Consider the following 12,409-nt stretch of genomic DNA (forward strand, 5'->3'; position numbering starts at 1 on the left):
TATATTACTTATATACATAAATTTTTGTTAGGTGTGTATATTGATAACTTTTGTTTGGTGTGCATGGAAACTAATTAATCCATTTGAAACTAAGGTTAAAGTTATTAAAAATATCACTTACATTATTAGATGGTAGCACCACAAATATTCCATAAGACAATGATTGAATTATAGGAAAAGCATGACAACACCACCAAATTATTGGAGAATCATGGTAAGAACACATTTATTAATGGGTGAGTTTACATGTGTCACCAAGAACATTACATAAGTGAACTAAGCAAACCAACAGCACACTGACAACGAACTACAGAAAGCATCCCTCTTCCTCTCTAAGACCAACATATTTACATATGGATGGTGATAGTGGCACAAATTCATCACCATCCACGATTGCTTTTTTAAAACTTTGGGTTTTCTCCCATACAGACAAGTAAGATGCACTGTAGTCCTGTGCATGGGAGTTGTCATCATCATCATCTATAATGATAGGGTTTTCTCCCATACAGACAAGTAAGATGCACTGTAGTCCTGTGCATGGGAGTTGTCATCATCATCATCTATAATGATAGGGTTACTTTGACCTCCAAGTTGTGTATCACCATGTGCTTCATTATCCCTTTCATTCTCATCTTCATTGATGTCTGCATAATGGTACAATGGATTAAAATATCGACCACCAAGCGTGTCTACAAAGAAAATCTCATCAATGTCCATGCATTGCGTAAGGTGAGGTATTTTCATTACTTTCCAAATTGTTGCTAACCTTTTTCTACTCATGCTGTTTCCTGTCTTTGATATTATCTAGGACGCAGCAGGGTAGTACTTTCCTCTGCGGACCATCTTCAGAAGTGTACTTTGAAGTGATGCACGAAGTTTGTTGGATACATAGTTGTCCATGAAAACATATGCTCTCTCAAAAAGATTTACAGGTGTTAAGCAAACTTTATTTTTTTATCAGCTTGACAGTACAGTGCTTACAGCTGTCACCCTCTTGTAACTTCTTCCACGGAGATATTGTGCGAGAAGAATTTGAAATGTGCTTTATGGAGGTCTTTCATGCAGTATTCGACCATACATTCAAATGTGTGCATTCGAATCTAGCGTAGACCTCTACACATCACTATGGCACCCTCTGGTTTATAGAAGTCCCATCCCAGGTATTGTCTAATGACTTTGTGCTGATGCTGATGAGTGACGGAGCCATGATACTTATCACCATCTGAAAATGGAGATGATTTAGAGTACCTCCTTTCTCAAGCGTGAACAAACCCTTGAGGCATTCCATGATAATGAATTCTTCCAGTGGTTCCTAGTAACAGACATTGATGTCTTTGTTTCCAATGACCACAGTCAAGGATACTTCAAACAGCTCTGTTCTTTTTTCTTCTAAAAACTTTGGAATCTTGTGCACATATGGTTCTGACTCTGTGTGCTTTTTGTTGTGCTGCGGACATGGTTGAGATAAAGGCTGTTTGCCTTTAACAGCAGCCTCAGAGGAGTCTTAACAAAATAAGAAACAGAGGAAATCAGCTAAAGGATAAGCCAACATTTTTACGTACATCCATGCTCTATGTTGTACATAATTTTCAACTACATCAATGTTGTATGTACTGCTCATTGAGCCACTTTTTTATTCACATCAAAATCATTTCATTACAAATAATTTTCACCTACATCAATACTGTATGTACTGCTCATTGATGTACTTTGTTATTGACAGTATGCATACAAAATGTTCATTCATCAACGTGTTTTTTTATTGATAGTAATGATTTCAACTTGCAGTAAAATGTAAAAATATTTATACAGTGGACAATATCCATATCGGCACAGCAGACCTAACATTTTTAGAGGTCAAAACATTTCGAACTTCCAGTTCATTTCTCCATTTAAGAAATAAGATGATGAGGCAACAATCGATAGACAATTTATGTAGATAAGGATAAACAATTTTAAATCAAAGACTGCCCATTTAAAAATTCAAAGGACGACCCACTCACAGAACGTTTGGGCTGTATAGGCAACAACCGATAGACAATTTATGTAGGTAAGGATAAACAATTTTAAATCAAAGACTGCCCATTTAAAAATTCAAAGGACGACCCACTCACAGAACGTTTGGGCTGTATATATATCCGGTCTAATTACTACATGCATGCTATAATTAATTTAGCAACAATTGATTAAATATTTCAGAAGGTTTCATATCCAAGAGGACAAGCGATTCGACAGTCAGGCAGAAAAGTGATATATTCAAATTCTATTAGCGACATATGACTTTTGACTTAATGAACACCAGAACGTGATTACCAGAGAACCGTGCTTTCTCCTTCACTGCACAAAGGCTACGGACTGTGTGGCCACCTTCCGGAGGTGTCACAATTCGAGGGCAGCCTAGATGGCATTCAACCCTAGGCACAATCAATGCAGAAGGTTCGCTTGCAGAAGAAGAACCACGAGCATGTCCATCAAGGCAAAGCATGCACGATGATCCAATCTCATAATATTACTGATATCATCAAAAGGCTTCCTTCTAGGAGGCATGATGAGCAGAAAACAAAAGCACCTAAGGAGATTTAATACAAATTATCGAACGCAGTAATGCTCTTTAAATAACCCAAAGAAATTCCAAAAGGCGAATCATGCACGTGATGAAGCCAAAATAAGACCGGATCACCCTGACTCCAGAAACACGTAGAAGATAATTTTTGGACATGCATATGATGAGTATGGGATATTGAAATGGAGTGATCATAAAGCTCAGATTAGGGATATATCATCATGAATTAATACAAGATTAAGGATAATCTCATACAATGGCCATGATGCCTAAGTGAGTTAACCTCCCACCAAGAGGATGGCTATTAAGCTTGCCATGAGTCCTAGACCATGAGTGGCCATCTCCAAGAAAGGAGTCAAGATGTCAAAAGGTCAAAAAGGTTTCAAAAGGTAGAAAGGTAAAAAAGTACAATGATAGTCCATGAGCCCCCTTTTATACTTGAGCTCATGACCAAGGTCCTAGACCTAAACTAAAGGTGTTGCTTCATTGCAAACCATCCCTTCCTATAATGATTTCATCCTAAATCAAAGGGTGGTCATGCCCAAAGAAAAGACATATACAAGTGGCTATGTACAAAAGCCAAAAATCACATCCATGACTAAATGTCGATGAAGCGAAAAACCCATACATGAATCATATGACGTCCAGGGTCAAATGGAAAGGATGAAGGGCTCCCGTCGATGATGAGGCTATCTGTTAGATCGTTGTAATGCCACTACGGGCATTACCACAGGAGGGGACGGCCTCTGGTTCATCACCCAGCCATAGAGGAAGAATGAGGATTGCCCCTCATCCCCCAGGCTATATAGTGTGTGGCCTGCCGTCCACACTAGCCTGGCCGCCCATGACTGCATGGGCGTCCTCTCCCACTGAACCCCGGATGGCCACGTCCTTGGCCATTCGGTCTGCCCCGTCGATCACAGGTGTTACAGCCTACGTGACATTACCCCCCCTTAAGAAGAGTTTTCGTCCTCGAAAACAAACTGGGGAAACTTCTTGGAAATTGCACTACGGCGTTCCCAGGTAGCTACCTCCTCATCCCTGTCTGTCCATTTAACAAGTACCTCTTGGTACACTTTATGTCGGGTTTATCTATCACGATACTCTAGAATCTTTTTAGGTTCATGTGGTATCTTTGGTGGCTCTATCAAGTCCACCAAAATCTTTTTAGGTTCATGTGGTATCTTTGGTGGCTCTATCAAGTCCACCAAAATCTCTGGAGAAACTGTGTTCTCTAACCTGTGAACTGATTTCTTTAGTTTACTGACATGAAAGACAGGATGGACTTGAGAACTCTCCGGTAACTCAAGTTTATATGCTACGTCCCCAATCTTCTTAAGGATTTTAAAAGGACCACAATATCTCGGAGAAAGTTTATTACACTTTCCCGTTTTCATGGTTTCTGACTGCGCAGGAACCTTGAGGAATACAAAGTCACCTTCTGCAAAGGTCACCTTTCTACAACCTTTATCCGCATAAGTTTTAGCGCGATCTTGAGCGCTACGAATGCTCTCACGTGCGGCTCTGAGCATATCATTCATATCTTCAAGGAAATCCTTGACAGATTGAATCTTCTCCTTTTCTAGGTCTACAGCCATCGGAGATCTCGGCTGGAATCCATACATTAACATGAATGGTGTAAATCCAGTCGCTGAGTGTTTGGAGCTGTTATAGGCAAACTCTAATAAGGGCAAGTACTCTTCCCAATTAGATTGCTTCTTACTAATATATGAACGCAACATATCCTCTAGAATTTGGTTAACTCTTTCAGTTTGACCATCAGACTCCGGATGATCTGCCGTACTCATACTGAGAGTAGTATCCAACTTTTTGAAGACTTCCCTCCAAAAATGACTGTTGAACTTTCTATCTCTATCCGACACTATCTGCGGGGGCAGGCCATATAGCTTGTAGAGAGATGTTCAATAAAGAGTTTTGCCAACTCTGGCGTTTTAACAGTTTTCTTTGTGGCAATAAACTTTGCCATTTTAGTTAACCTGTCCACTACCACCCACACCGAGTCATTCCCTCAACTCATCTTGGGTAAACCAGTAATGAAATCCATGGAAATGCTTTCCCATTTCCCTTGAGGAATCTCCAGCGGATGGAGTAGTCCTCCAACCTTAAGACGTTCATGTTTATTGACCTGGCACTTATTGCATTTCAGCATATAAGTCTGGACGTCCTTAAACAAACTAGGCCAATAAAACTGTCTTTTTACTAGTGCATAGGTGTTCTGAATCCCGGGATGACCCGCACTTGGACTATCATGACTTTCTTTAAGAATTTGGGCCCGAAAGTCACCAGTAATTGGTACACATACTCTACCCTTGTAGAGTAAGTACCCGTCGTCAATGGAGTAATTAGCATATTTCTCCCCCCGACGAAGTTTATCACTCCTCTTTGAAGCTGTGGCAGTCAAAGGTGATGAAGGGCCTACGTCAGAGCTCTCCGGCTCCAAACTATACCCAGAAGACATGGCTAATCTCTCCGGACTAACTCTCGCTTCCCTTCCCGTTGCACCTTCGGCCAGTCTCTCCGGACTAGCTATCCGTGCCAATGAGGGAGGTGGTCGCGTCTGTGAAGAAGTGCGTACGCGTACAGCGCGCCAAACCTCTGTAAAAGATGGATCGTGCTCACATAAACCACGTAGTGACTCCAAGAAATCATTCTTGAAGACTGTGAAACTAAGTTCATTAATTTGTGGCATGCGACTAAGTGCATCTGCCACCACGTTATACTTACCTTTCTGGTAACATATCTGAAGATCAAACTCCTGTAGAATCTCCGCCCACCGAGCTTTTCTACCCTTCAATTCATTTTGACTTGAAAGCCATTTCAGACTTTCATGGTCCGTCCGGACCTCAAAAGTAGCACCATATAAATAGTGTCTCCACTTTTTCAGTGCATGAACTATCGCTAGTAACTCTCGCTCGTAAGCCGAGTAGTTACGCTGCGCACGATCTAACTTTTTACTCTCAAATGCAATTGGGCGTCCCCTTTGCATAAGTACGGCCCCAATGGTCTCATTACTAGCGTCTGTTTCCCAAACAAACAGCTCATTTGGATCAACAATAGTCAAAACAGGTGCAGCTGCTACGGTCACCTTGAGCTTATCAAAGCTCTTCTGTTGGGCTTCCCCCAACTAATATTTTTAGTTTTTGACTGTAACTGGTCAGTCAACGGGACTGCGATCTTCGCGTAGTCCTTCACATACTGTCGGTAGAACCCAGACATGCCAAGAAAAATCTACAGTTCCTCAAGATTCTTCGGCGCTGGCCATTTAAGAATAGCCTCTACTTTTTCTGGCTCCATCCGCGTACCATCGGCAGATATAATATGGCCAAGGTAGTGAATTTCTGTTTCAAAAAATTCACATTTGCTCTTCTTTGCAAATAGTTTGTGCTCTCGCAACAACTCGAACACTAGACGCAAATGCTCTATGTGTTCTTTCTGTGTCTTACTGTACACAAGAATATCATCTAGGAAAACTACTACGAATTTTCCCAGATATGGACATAAAATGCTGTCCATCAGCGTCATAAACGTCGCTGGAGCATTGGTTAGCCCAAATGACATAACCAAAAACTCAAAATGCCCGAAAACGGGTTCTAAATGCTGTCTTCGCAACATCTTCTTGTTTAATTCTAACCTGATGATATCTTGATCTCAGGTCTATTTTTGTGAAGTATCTCGATCCGTAGAGTTGATCAAACAACTCATCCATGCGTGGCATTGAATACTTGTTCTTAATCGTTATCTGATTAGAGCCCTATAGTCTATCTGATTAGAGCCCTATAGTCTATGCACATCCGCATAGATCCGTCTTTCTTCTTTACTAGAAGAATAGGCGATGCCCACGGACTTGAACTAGGCCGAATAAAGCCTTGTTCAAATATTCCGTCAATTGTTTTACCACCTCCTGTGCCTCGGAGTGGCTTAATCTATAAGCAGGTTTGCTTATAGGTTTTGATCCTGGCATAACTTCGATGCCATGGTCTACTTCACCACCTCCTGTGCCTCGAAGTGGCTTAATCTATAAGCAGGTTTGCTTATAGGTTTTGATCCTGGCATAACTTCGATGCCATGGTCTACTTCTCTAGATGGTAAACCATATGGTAAACCATCAAGAAAAACATCTTGAAATTCCTCTAATAAATTTGTTAAAGTATCTACGTACTTTTTCTTTAATGTCTCTTTCACCTTGGATTTTTTCTTGTTTGAATCACATGCATGCCAAACACGGTTTTCAAACAGTGGGTCTCGTCCAAGGCTATTTTGTTTTTCTTGTTTGTCTACGCAAATATCATTTACAGTTTCATCTATGGAAACAGAATTTAAAAGAGGGTAACAAGCATATACCTCTGCTATTTGGTCTCTGCAGACCGCTGTACACAGCTCCATGGGGAGGAAGTAAGTGGTGTGGCGGCAGGGACAGTACGGTCGCCCTGTAGGGTAATGACTCTACCTCCATGCTCAAAACATAGCGTATTATGTAAGTAATTCCGAGCTAGACTAGGGCCCAAGCCATACAGGCACTCCCTGCCTAGATATACGTCTACTCTGGCTAAGTGCATGACCTGAAAGTCAAGCGGAGCCTCGTAGTCCTGCATAGATAATGGGACCCCCAATACTACGGTATTCCATACCGTTTTGTCATGTCCGTTGGCTAGGCCAGTAATATACTCATGATCACTCCGGGTCTCAGTCAACCCCAACTTCTTGACTAACGAGTAGTTCAAGAAGTTGTGGCTCCATCATCATAGCCGTGCATTACCCATCCCATAGTTTATGTGCGCAACGGCACATCTCTACTACGTGAATTGCCCTTAAAAGAGCTAAACCAACACGAGAGGAAAAAACCGGGCGCCAAGAATAGTCGTTGCAAAAATGGGCTACACCCATGCTGGTAAAAGTGCTCGACGGCACATTGTGATCGGACTTAGGCATGAACGTGCTGAGTGGTGGAAACAAGGCTTAAGCTTAAAGCCTTAATAATGAAAGAAGGAAATTTTTTTTTACAAGGTTCATGGGCCCTATGTTCTTGCTGCGCCACGCAGCTTTATCTCCTTGAGGGTCTTCTACGACCACATGGTGGCAAGCTGCGTTAGCTCTCCTTATCTACATCAGCCCGGCACAGGTGGAACACGGCCTTCATTTCCTACAGCCCCGAATATGTGCGCACATGTGTTGACCTGCTCGGCTGCCTTTGCTCACGAGCTGCGTGGTGTTCCTTTTGCTCCCGACCTGCTACTGCTGCGGTCTACTGCTACACGGCTCTCCGCTCTGCTAGTCTCTTACCACAGGAGGGGACGACCTCTGGCTCACCACCCAGCCATAGAGGAAGAATGAGGATTGCCCCTCATCCCCCAGGCTATATAGTGTGTGGCCTGCCGTCCACACTAGCCTCGCCGCCCATGACTCCGCATGGGCGTCCTCTCCCACTGAACCCCGGATGGCCACGTCCTTGGCCATTCGGTTTGCAGGCGTTACAGCCTACGTGACACTATCTATGCAACTGCCTCGATTGAAAGAAAATCCGAGGCATGCAAAATCCAAGGCAATGGTCCCACGATAATCTAGTGCAAGTAGAAAGGATAAGGAAACATTGTCGATGACAAAGCTAGTTGAGTATCCTCCAGGATCAAATGGAAAAGACACTAGTGTGGCCCTGAAGATGAGGTAATCCACACAAGTGTGACTACATAAATGGAATGTAAATCCAAACCATGTAGGCTCTAAAGCAATGGCTCTCGAACAGCCTGGATCAAATGAAAACTGTAGAGAGCCAATGTTAGTGCCGCAGTCGGCTAATCCTCCTGGATCAAATGGATAGACACCATGTCGATGACATAACTCGCTATAACTTCGCCTGGGTCAAATGGATAGCCAAAGTGTAGACCATCTAACCACCATGAAATAAATGTGTCTACCTGGATCGAGAAGGAAGTATCCAAGATCCTTGTCCAAAGTGAAATGACCACTAAAAATATCATCAAATCCATGGCCCAAATAACTACTCAGGTAAGAATTTGGATGTGATGCATGTAAATCCACATAATGCACCATATAATCAGATACCATGCATCCCAAATAACATATAATGCATCCAAAAGTAAATGTCCTGGCTCTAAAGAGAACAAGATCGTGTCAACATATCTCAAGGTCGGCATCATGCGAGTGTAAGAGTGAACCAATGTTGTCATCCCATGTAGTATCACACAAAATGTCAAAGACATGTTTCACTACATCAATAGGTATATGGGCATGAGCCAAACCATGCACTACCTCCTCATGTGTAAAACCCTCTACGTGTGTATGATGATCTAAGATATCAATATAATTACCTCCTCATGTGTAAAACCCTCTACGTGTGTATGATGATCTAAGATATCAATATAATTACCACCATCATCATAATCATCACTGAAAATTGACGAGGTATCCTCACATGAAAGATAAATGGTATCATCTCCTAAATCACCATCTACGGCATCCCCAAGGTCTCCAAGATCATCCTCATAGACATGGTCTATCTCCAGCAATGATGCCCCTATGTGACCTATATCCCATGATAAATCTATCTCCAACAATATAGGATCTTAGGAGATGTCTAGATCAAATGCAAATCTCTCAAGATCTATGCCATATGATCTACTATGGAAATGGTCAATATGCATAATCCTACTACGATGTCTCACATCAATGAAATCATCACTATTCATGCACTATCCCTCACTGCTCAAATGCATGAACTCTATCCACACAAACGCTGCCAGGAATGCTATGAATACTAGGAGTAGTGGTCGTATCAGTGATATCCCCACAAATAGAAATCCTAGAAGAATAGCCTGATGCATCTGACATAGGAACTCAGGTCTATGCTCATAGGTGCCTCTGTCACCCATACGGAGAGTATCACGAACATCAAGTGTGCTAATGGATACATCACTAATCAAATGCACACTATCCTCTAGAATGTCACCATGATCAACTAGAGTATCCTCATGATATGTAGGAAAGATAATAAGCATAGAAGTGTCCATGCTCAGTATGCTCGTTTTGCCATCTCTACCCTCGAGATCATGCCCACATTATATGGCTCACATATAACACTATCGCATACATCATCATCGTGTGCATATGTGTCAATAGCATCACGTGCATGTCTATCACTATGATCATGTGTATCAATCAATATGTCCATATGTGTGTGTGTGCGATACAATCTCATATGTATGAATGAGATACAACATCATAGGTATGTGGGTGTGATACATCAATGTCATCACGTGTGTGTATGATCATCACCATGTGTACATGTGTCAACATCAATATTATCATCAACATGATGATCATCATCACTATCCACATCATCACCCACTGAATGCATGTCATCATGATACCCATCCTTGGGTATATAGTCATCTCTGCTCACGAGTGTAGGGCACTCGATCAAATCCCCACATACATCATCCCATGCAAGCAATCCCAAACCATCCATGTAAAGATAACCACATGGATCCTCAACAAAATCACCATGTGTAACGTCTGGACCATCTGGCGGACATCCTCCTCATCAAATAAGTGTCTAAACTAGCTAGGAAAGAATATCTCAAGCTCAAACATCCATATGTGACATGAATATGATGTGTCATCATAGCATGATGTCAGTGAAGAAGGATCTAGAGGTCGAAGCTGCGATGTGCCAAATGTATGTATGAATTGGGCAAATGGTATGCATCTCCACACCTGAAATGGTAGATCAAGATGATAGGCATGGAGCCAGAGTGATAGGATATGAGCGGATGCTGCGCGATTAGCGTATGGGGGGATAGAGTCGTCGCGTGATGTCAACGACGATGATGGTGGGTAGCACAACGATTGTAGGCGGGGTAGAGGTAGTAATGGATCTCCATGTCATCCGCCAATGCCCGAGAGTTAGGAAACACTTCTCCCCCTCCCCCAATGTACTCAAGAATGCCATACCGCGTGTGAGAAAAGTACCAATATGCTCAAGTGAACAAAGACCAAAACAATGACCAAAATGCTCAGAATGACCGCTCGCGTGTGAACAAGGGCCAAAACTGAATGCAAATCACCACCAAATGTCCAAAATAGTGTAAAAACCAATTCACAAAGTAGGGCTCACGAGTGAACACCCTCAAATGCACCAAAGTGGCCAAAAACGTGCGTGTGAGTGCCCAAAATACACCAAAGGACCAAAAACGTGTGTGTGAACGCCCAATTGCTAGGGTTTTTGGTAAGGTGTGAAAAGCAACCCAAAAAAAATGGCCCTTCTTCACTCTTCTCTTTCACTTTTCTCTTCTTCACTCTCTGAGCTAAAGTAAGCAGTGTTAAAAGCAATATTTTTTTAATAATGTCCTTCCTTCTCAAGCAGTGTTAGAGTTGAGAGCTAATTTTCTCTTCTCTCTCGCTTCAAATGGCTGGGCGTTCTCAGAAGGCTATGAAGCTGCTGCATTGTTTGAAACACTTTGTTTGCTCTCATGAGAGATCATTCACCTAGTTCTATTGTTATTTTTATGGACGTTTGTTAAGGCTAGCTACAAACTGCATGAAATTTTTGGGTGTGCCGAGCTGTGTAACACGTTGAGAAAGAGAAGTTGTGCTTGTTGTGCGCTTGCTCTGCTGCTTCGACTACCAAAGAACGTCTACTGATGCGCCCAAAAGATGCACTGACACTTGAAATGCTTAAGTCTAATTGGTGCCTTTTGCTGACCCGTGGCCATCTGCAAGCTGATGATGTTCTTCAAAGTTGAAAATTCAAGACTCAATAATGCCAAGATTCAAGCTGTAAATTGTTTTCCTTCTCATCCAAACTTTGCACTATTGTTTGGAGATCTTCACACTCAAGAAACCTTATATGTAAGTTAGGAGAATCTTGTGGTGTATGGGGCACACTGGCTCACTCTAGTGGATTGGGTTTAATTCTCAACAAGGCTATACTTGCAAACATAGTGTTAATCAATAAACTTTTGGAATTTTTGCACTTGAAATTATAAAGCTTGTACACTTTTGTATCATTTAGTTATCGACATGCTCTTTGCATAATATTGATGTCTAGATCTGTAATAGAAGAACATGCTATATTTTTTTTTTGATGGAAATCTTATAAAATGTTGTAATCCAGGATATGTGCTTTCAAACAATATAACACTTTTCTTGATGCCTTTACTTGCAAACATCAAGATTCATACTAATCTGTGCTTTCAAACAATGTAACACTTTTCTTAATGCCTTTACTTGCAATACATCAAGATTCATACTAATCTGTGTAGATTTATACGAGTCCAACAGATTTGTCATCTTTGTTCAAATTATTTTTGTAAAGAAGTGACAAGATTAGAATTATTTGATCAAGAATCACTTATTGTTCTATTTTTGTATCAAGATTTGATTTCAGCACAATAAACTTTGCATAAACTGAAAACTGCTTTGTTCTACATTGTAGATCTACAAAACAAAATTGTACTTTGCATTGTTCTTGAAATTTTGCACCCAACCTTGAAAATCTGTATCAGGGGCAGCTGCACATAAAATCTTGAAATCTACACCACTTTCTTGAAAATGTATTAAATTTCTTCATATTTTTTTGAAAATGTATCAAATTTTTGCACAACAATTTGAAATTTGTTTCTCAAAGAACTTAAGATTTGAAAATCTAGAGTTTGATCTTGAAGAAATTAGGGCTTTAAGGATTGATATTTGAAACTATAGACTTTAATTAAGATAATGTAAGAAAATCATACCAAATTGGTTGCTAAAATCTCTAGAAATTGTAATTTTAAAAATCTTTAAAATTTTAAGAAATCAAGATCAAGAAGA

The sequence above is a fragment of the Cibotium barometz genome, chromosome 37, assembly GCF_041138505.1.
Source record: "Cibotium barometz isolate CiBa-2024 chromosome 37, ASM4113850v1, whole genome shotgun sequence".
Classification (NCBI taxonomy): domain Eukaryota; kingdom Viridiplantae; phylum Streptophyta; class Polypodiopsida; order Cyatheales; family Cibotiaceae; genus Cibotium; species Cibotium barometz.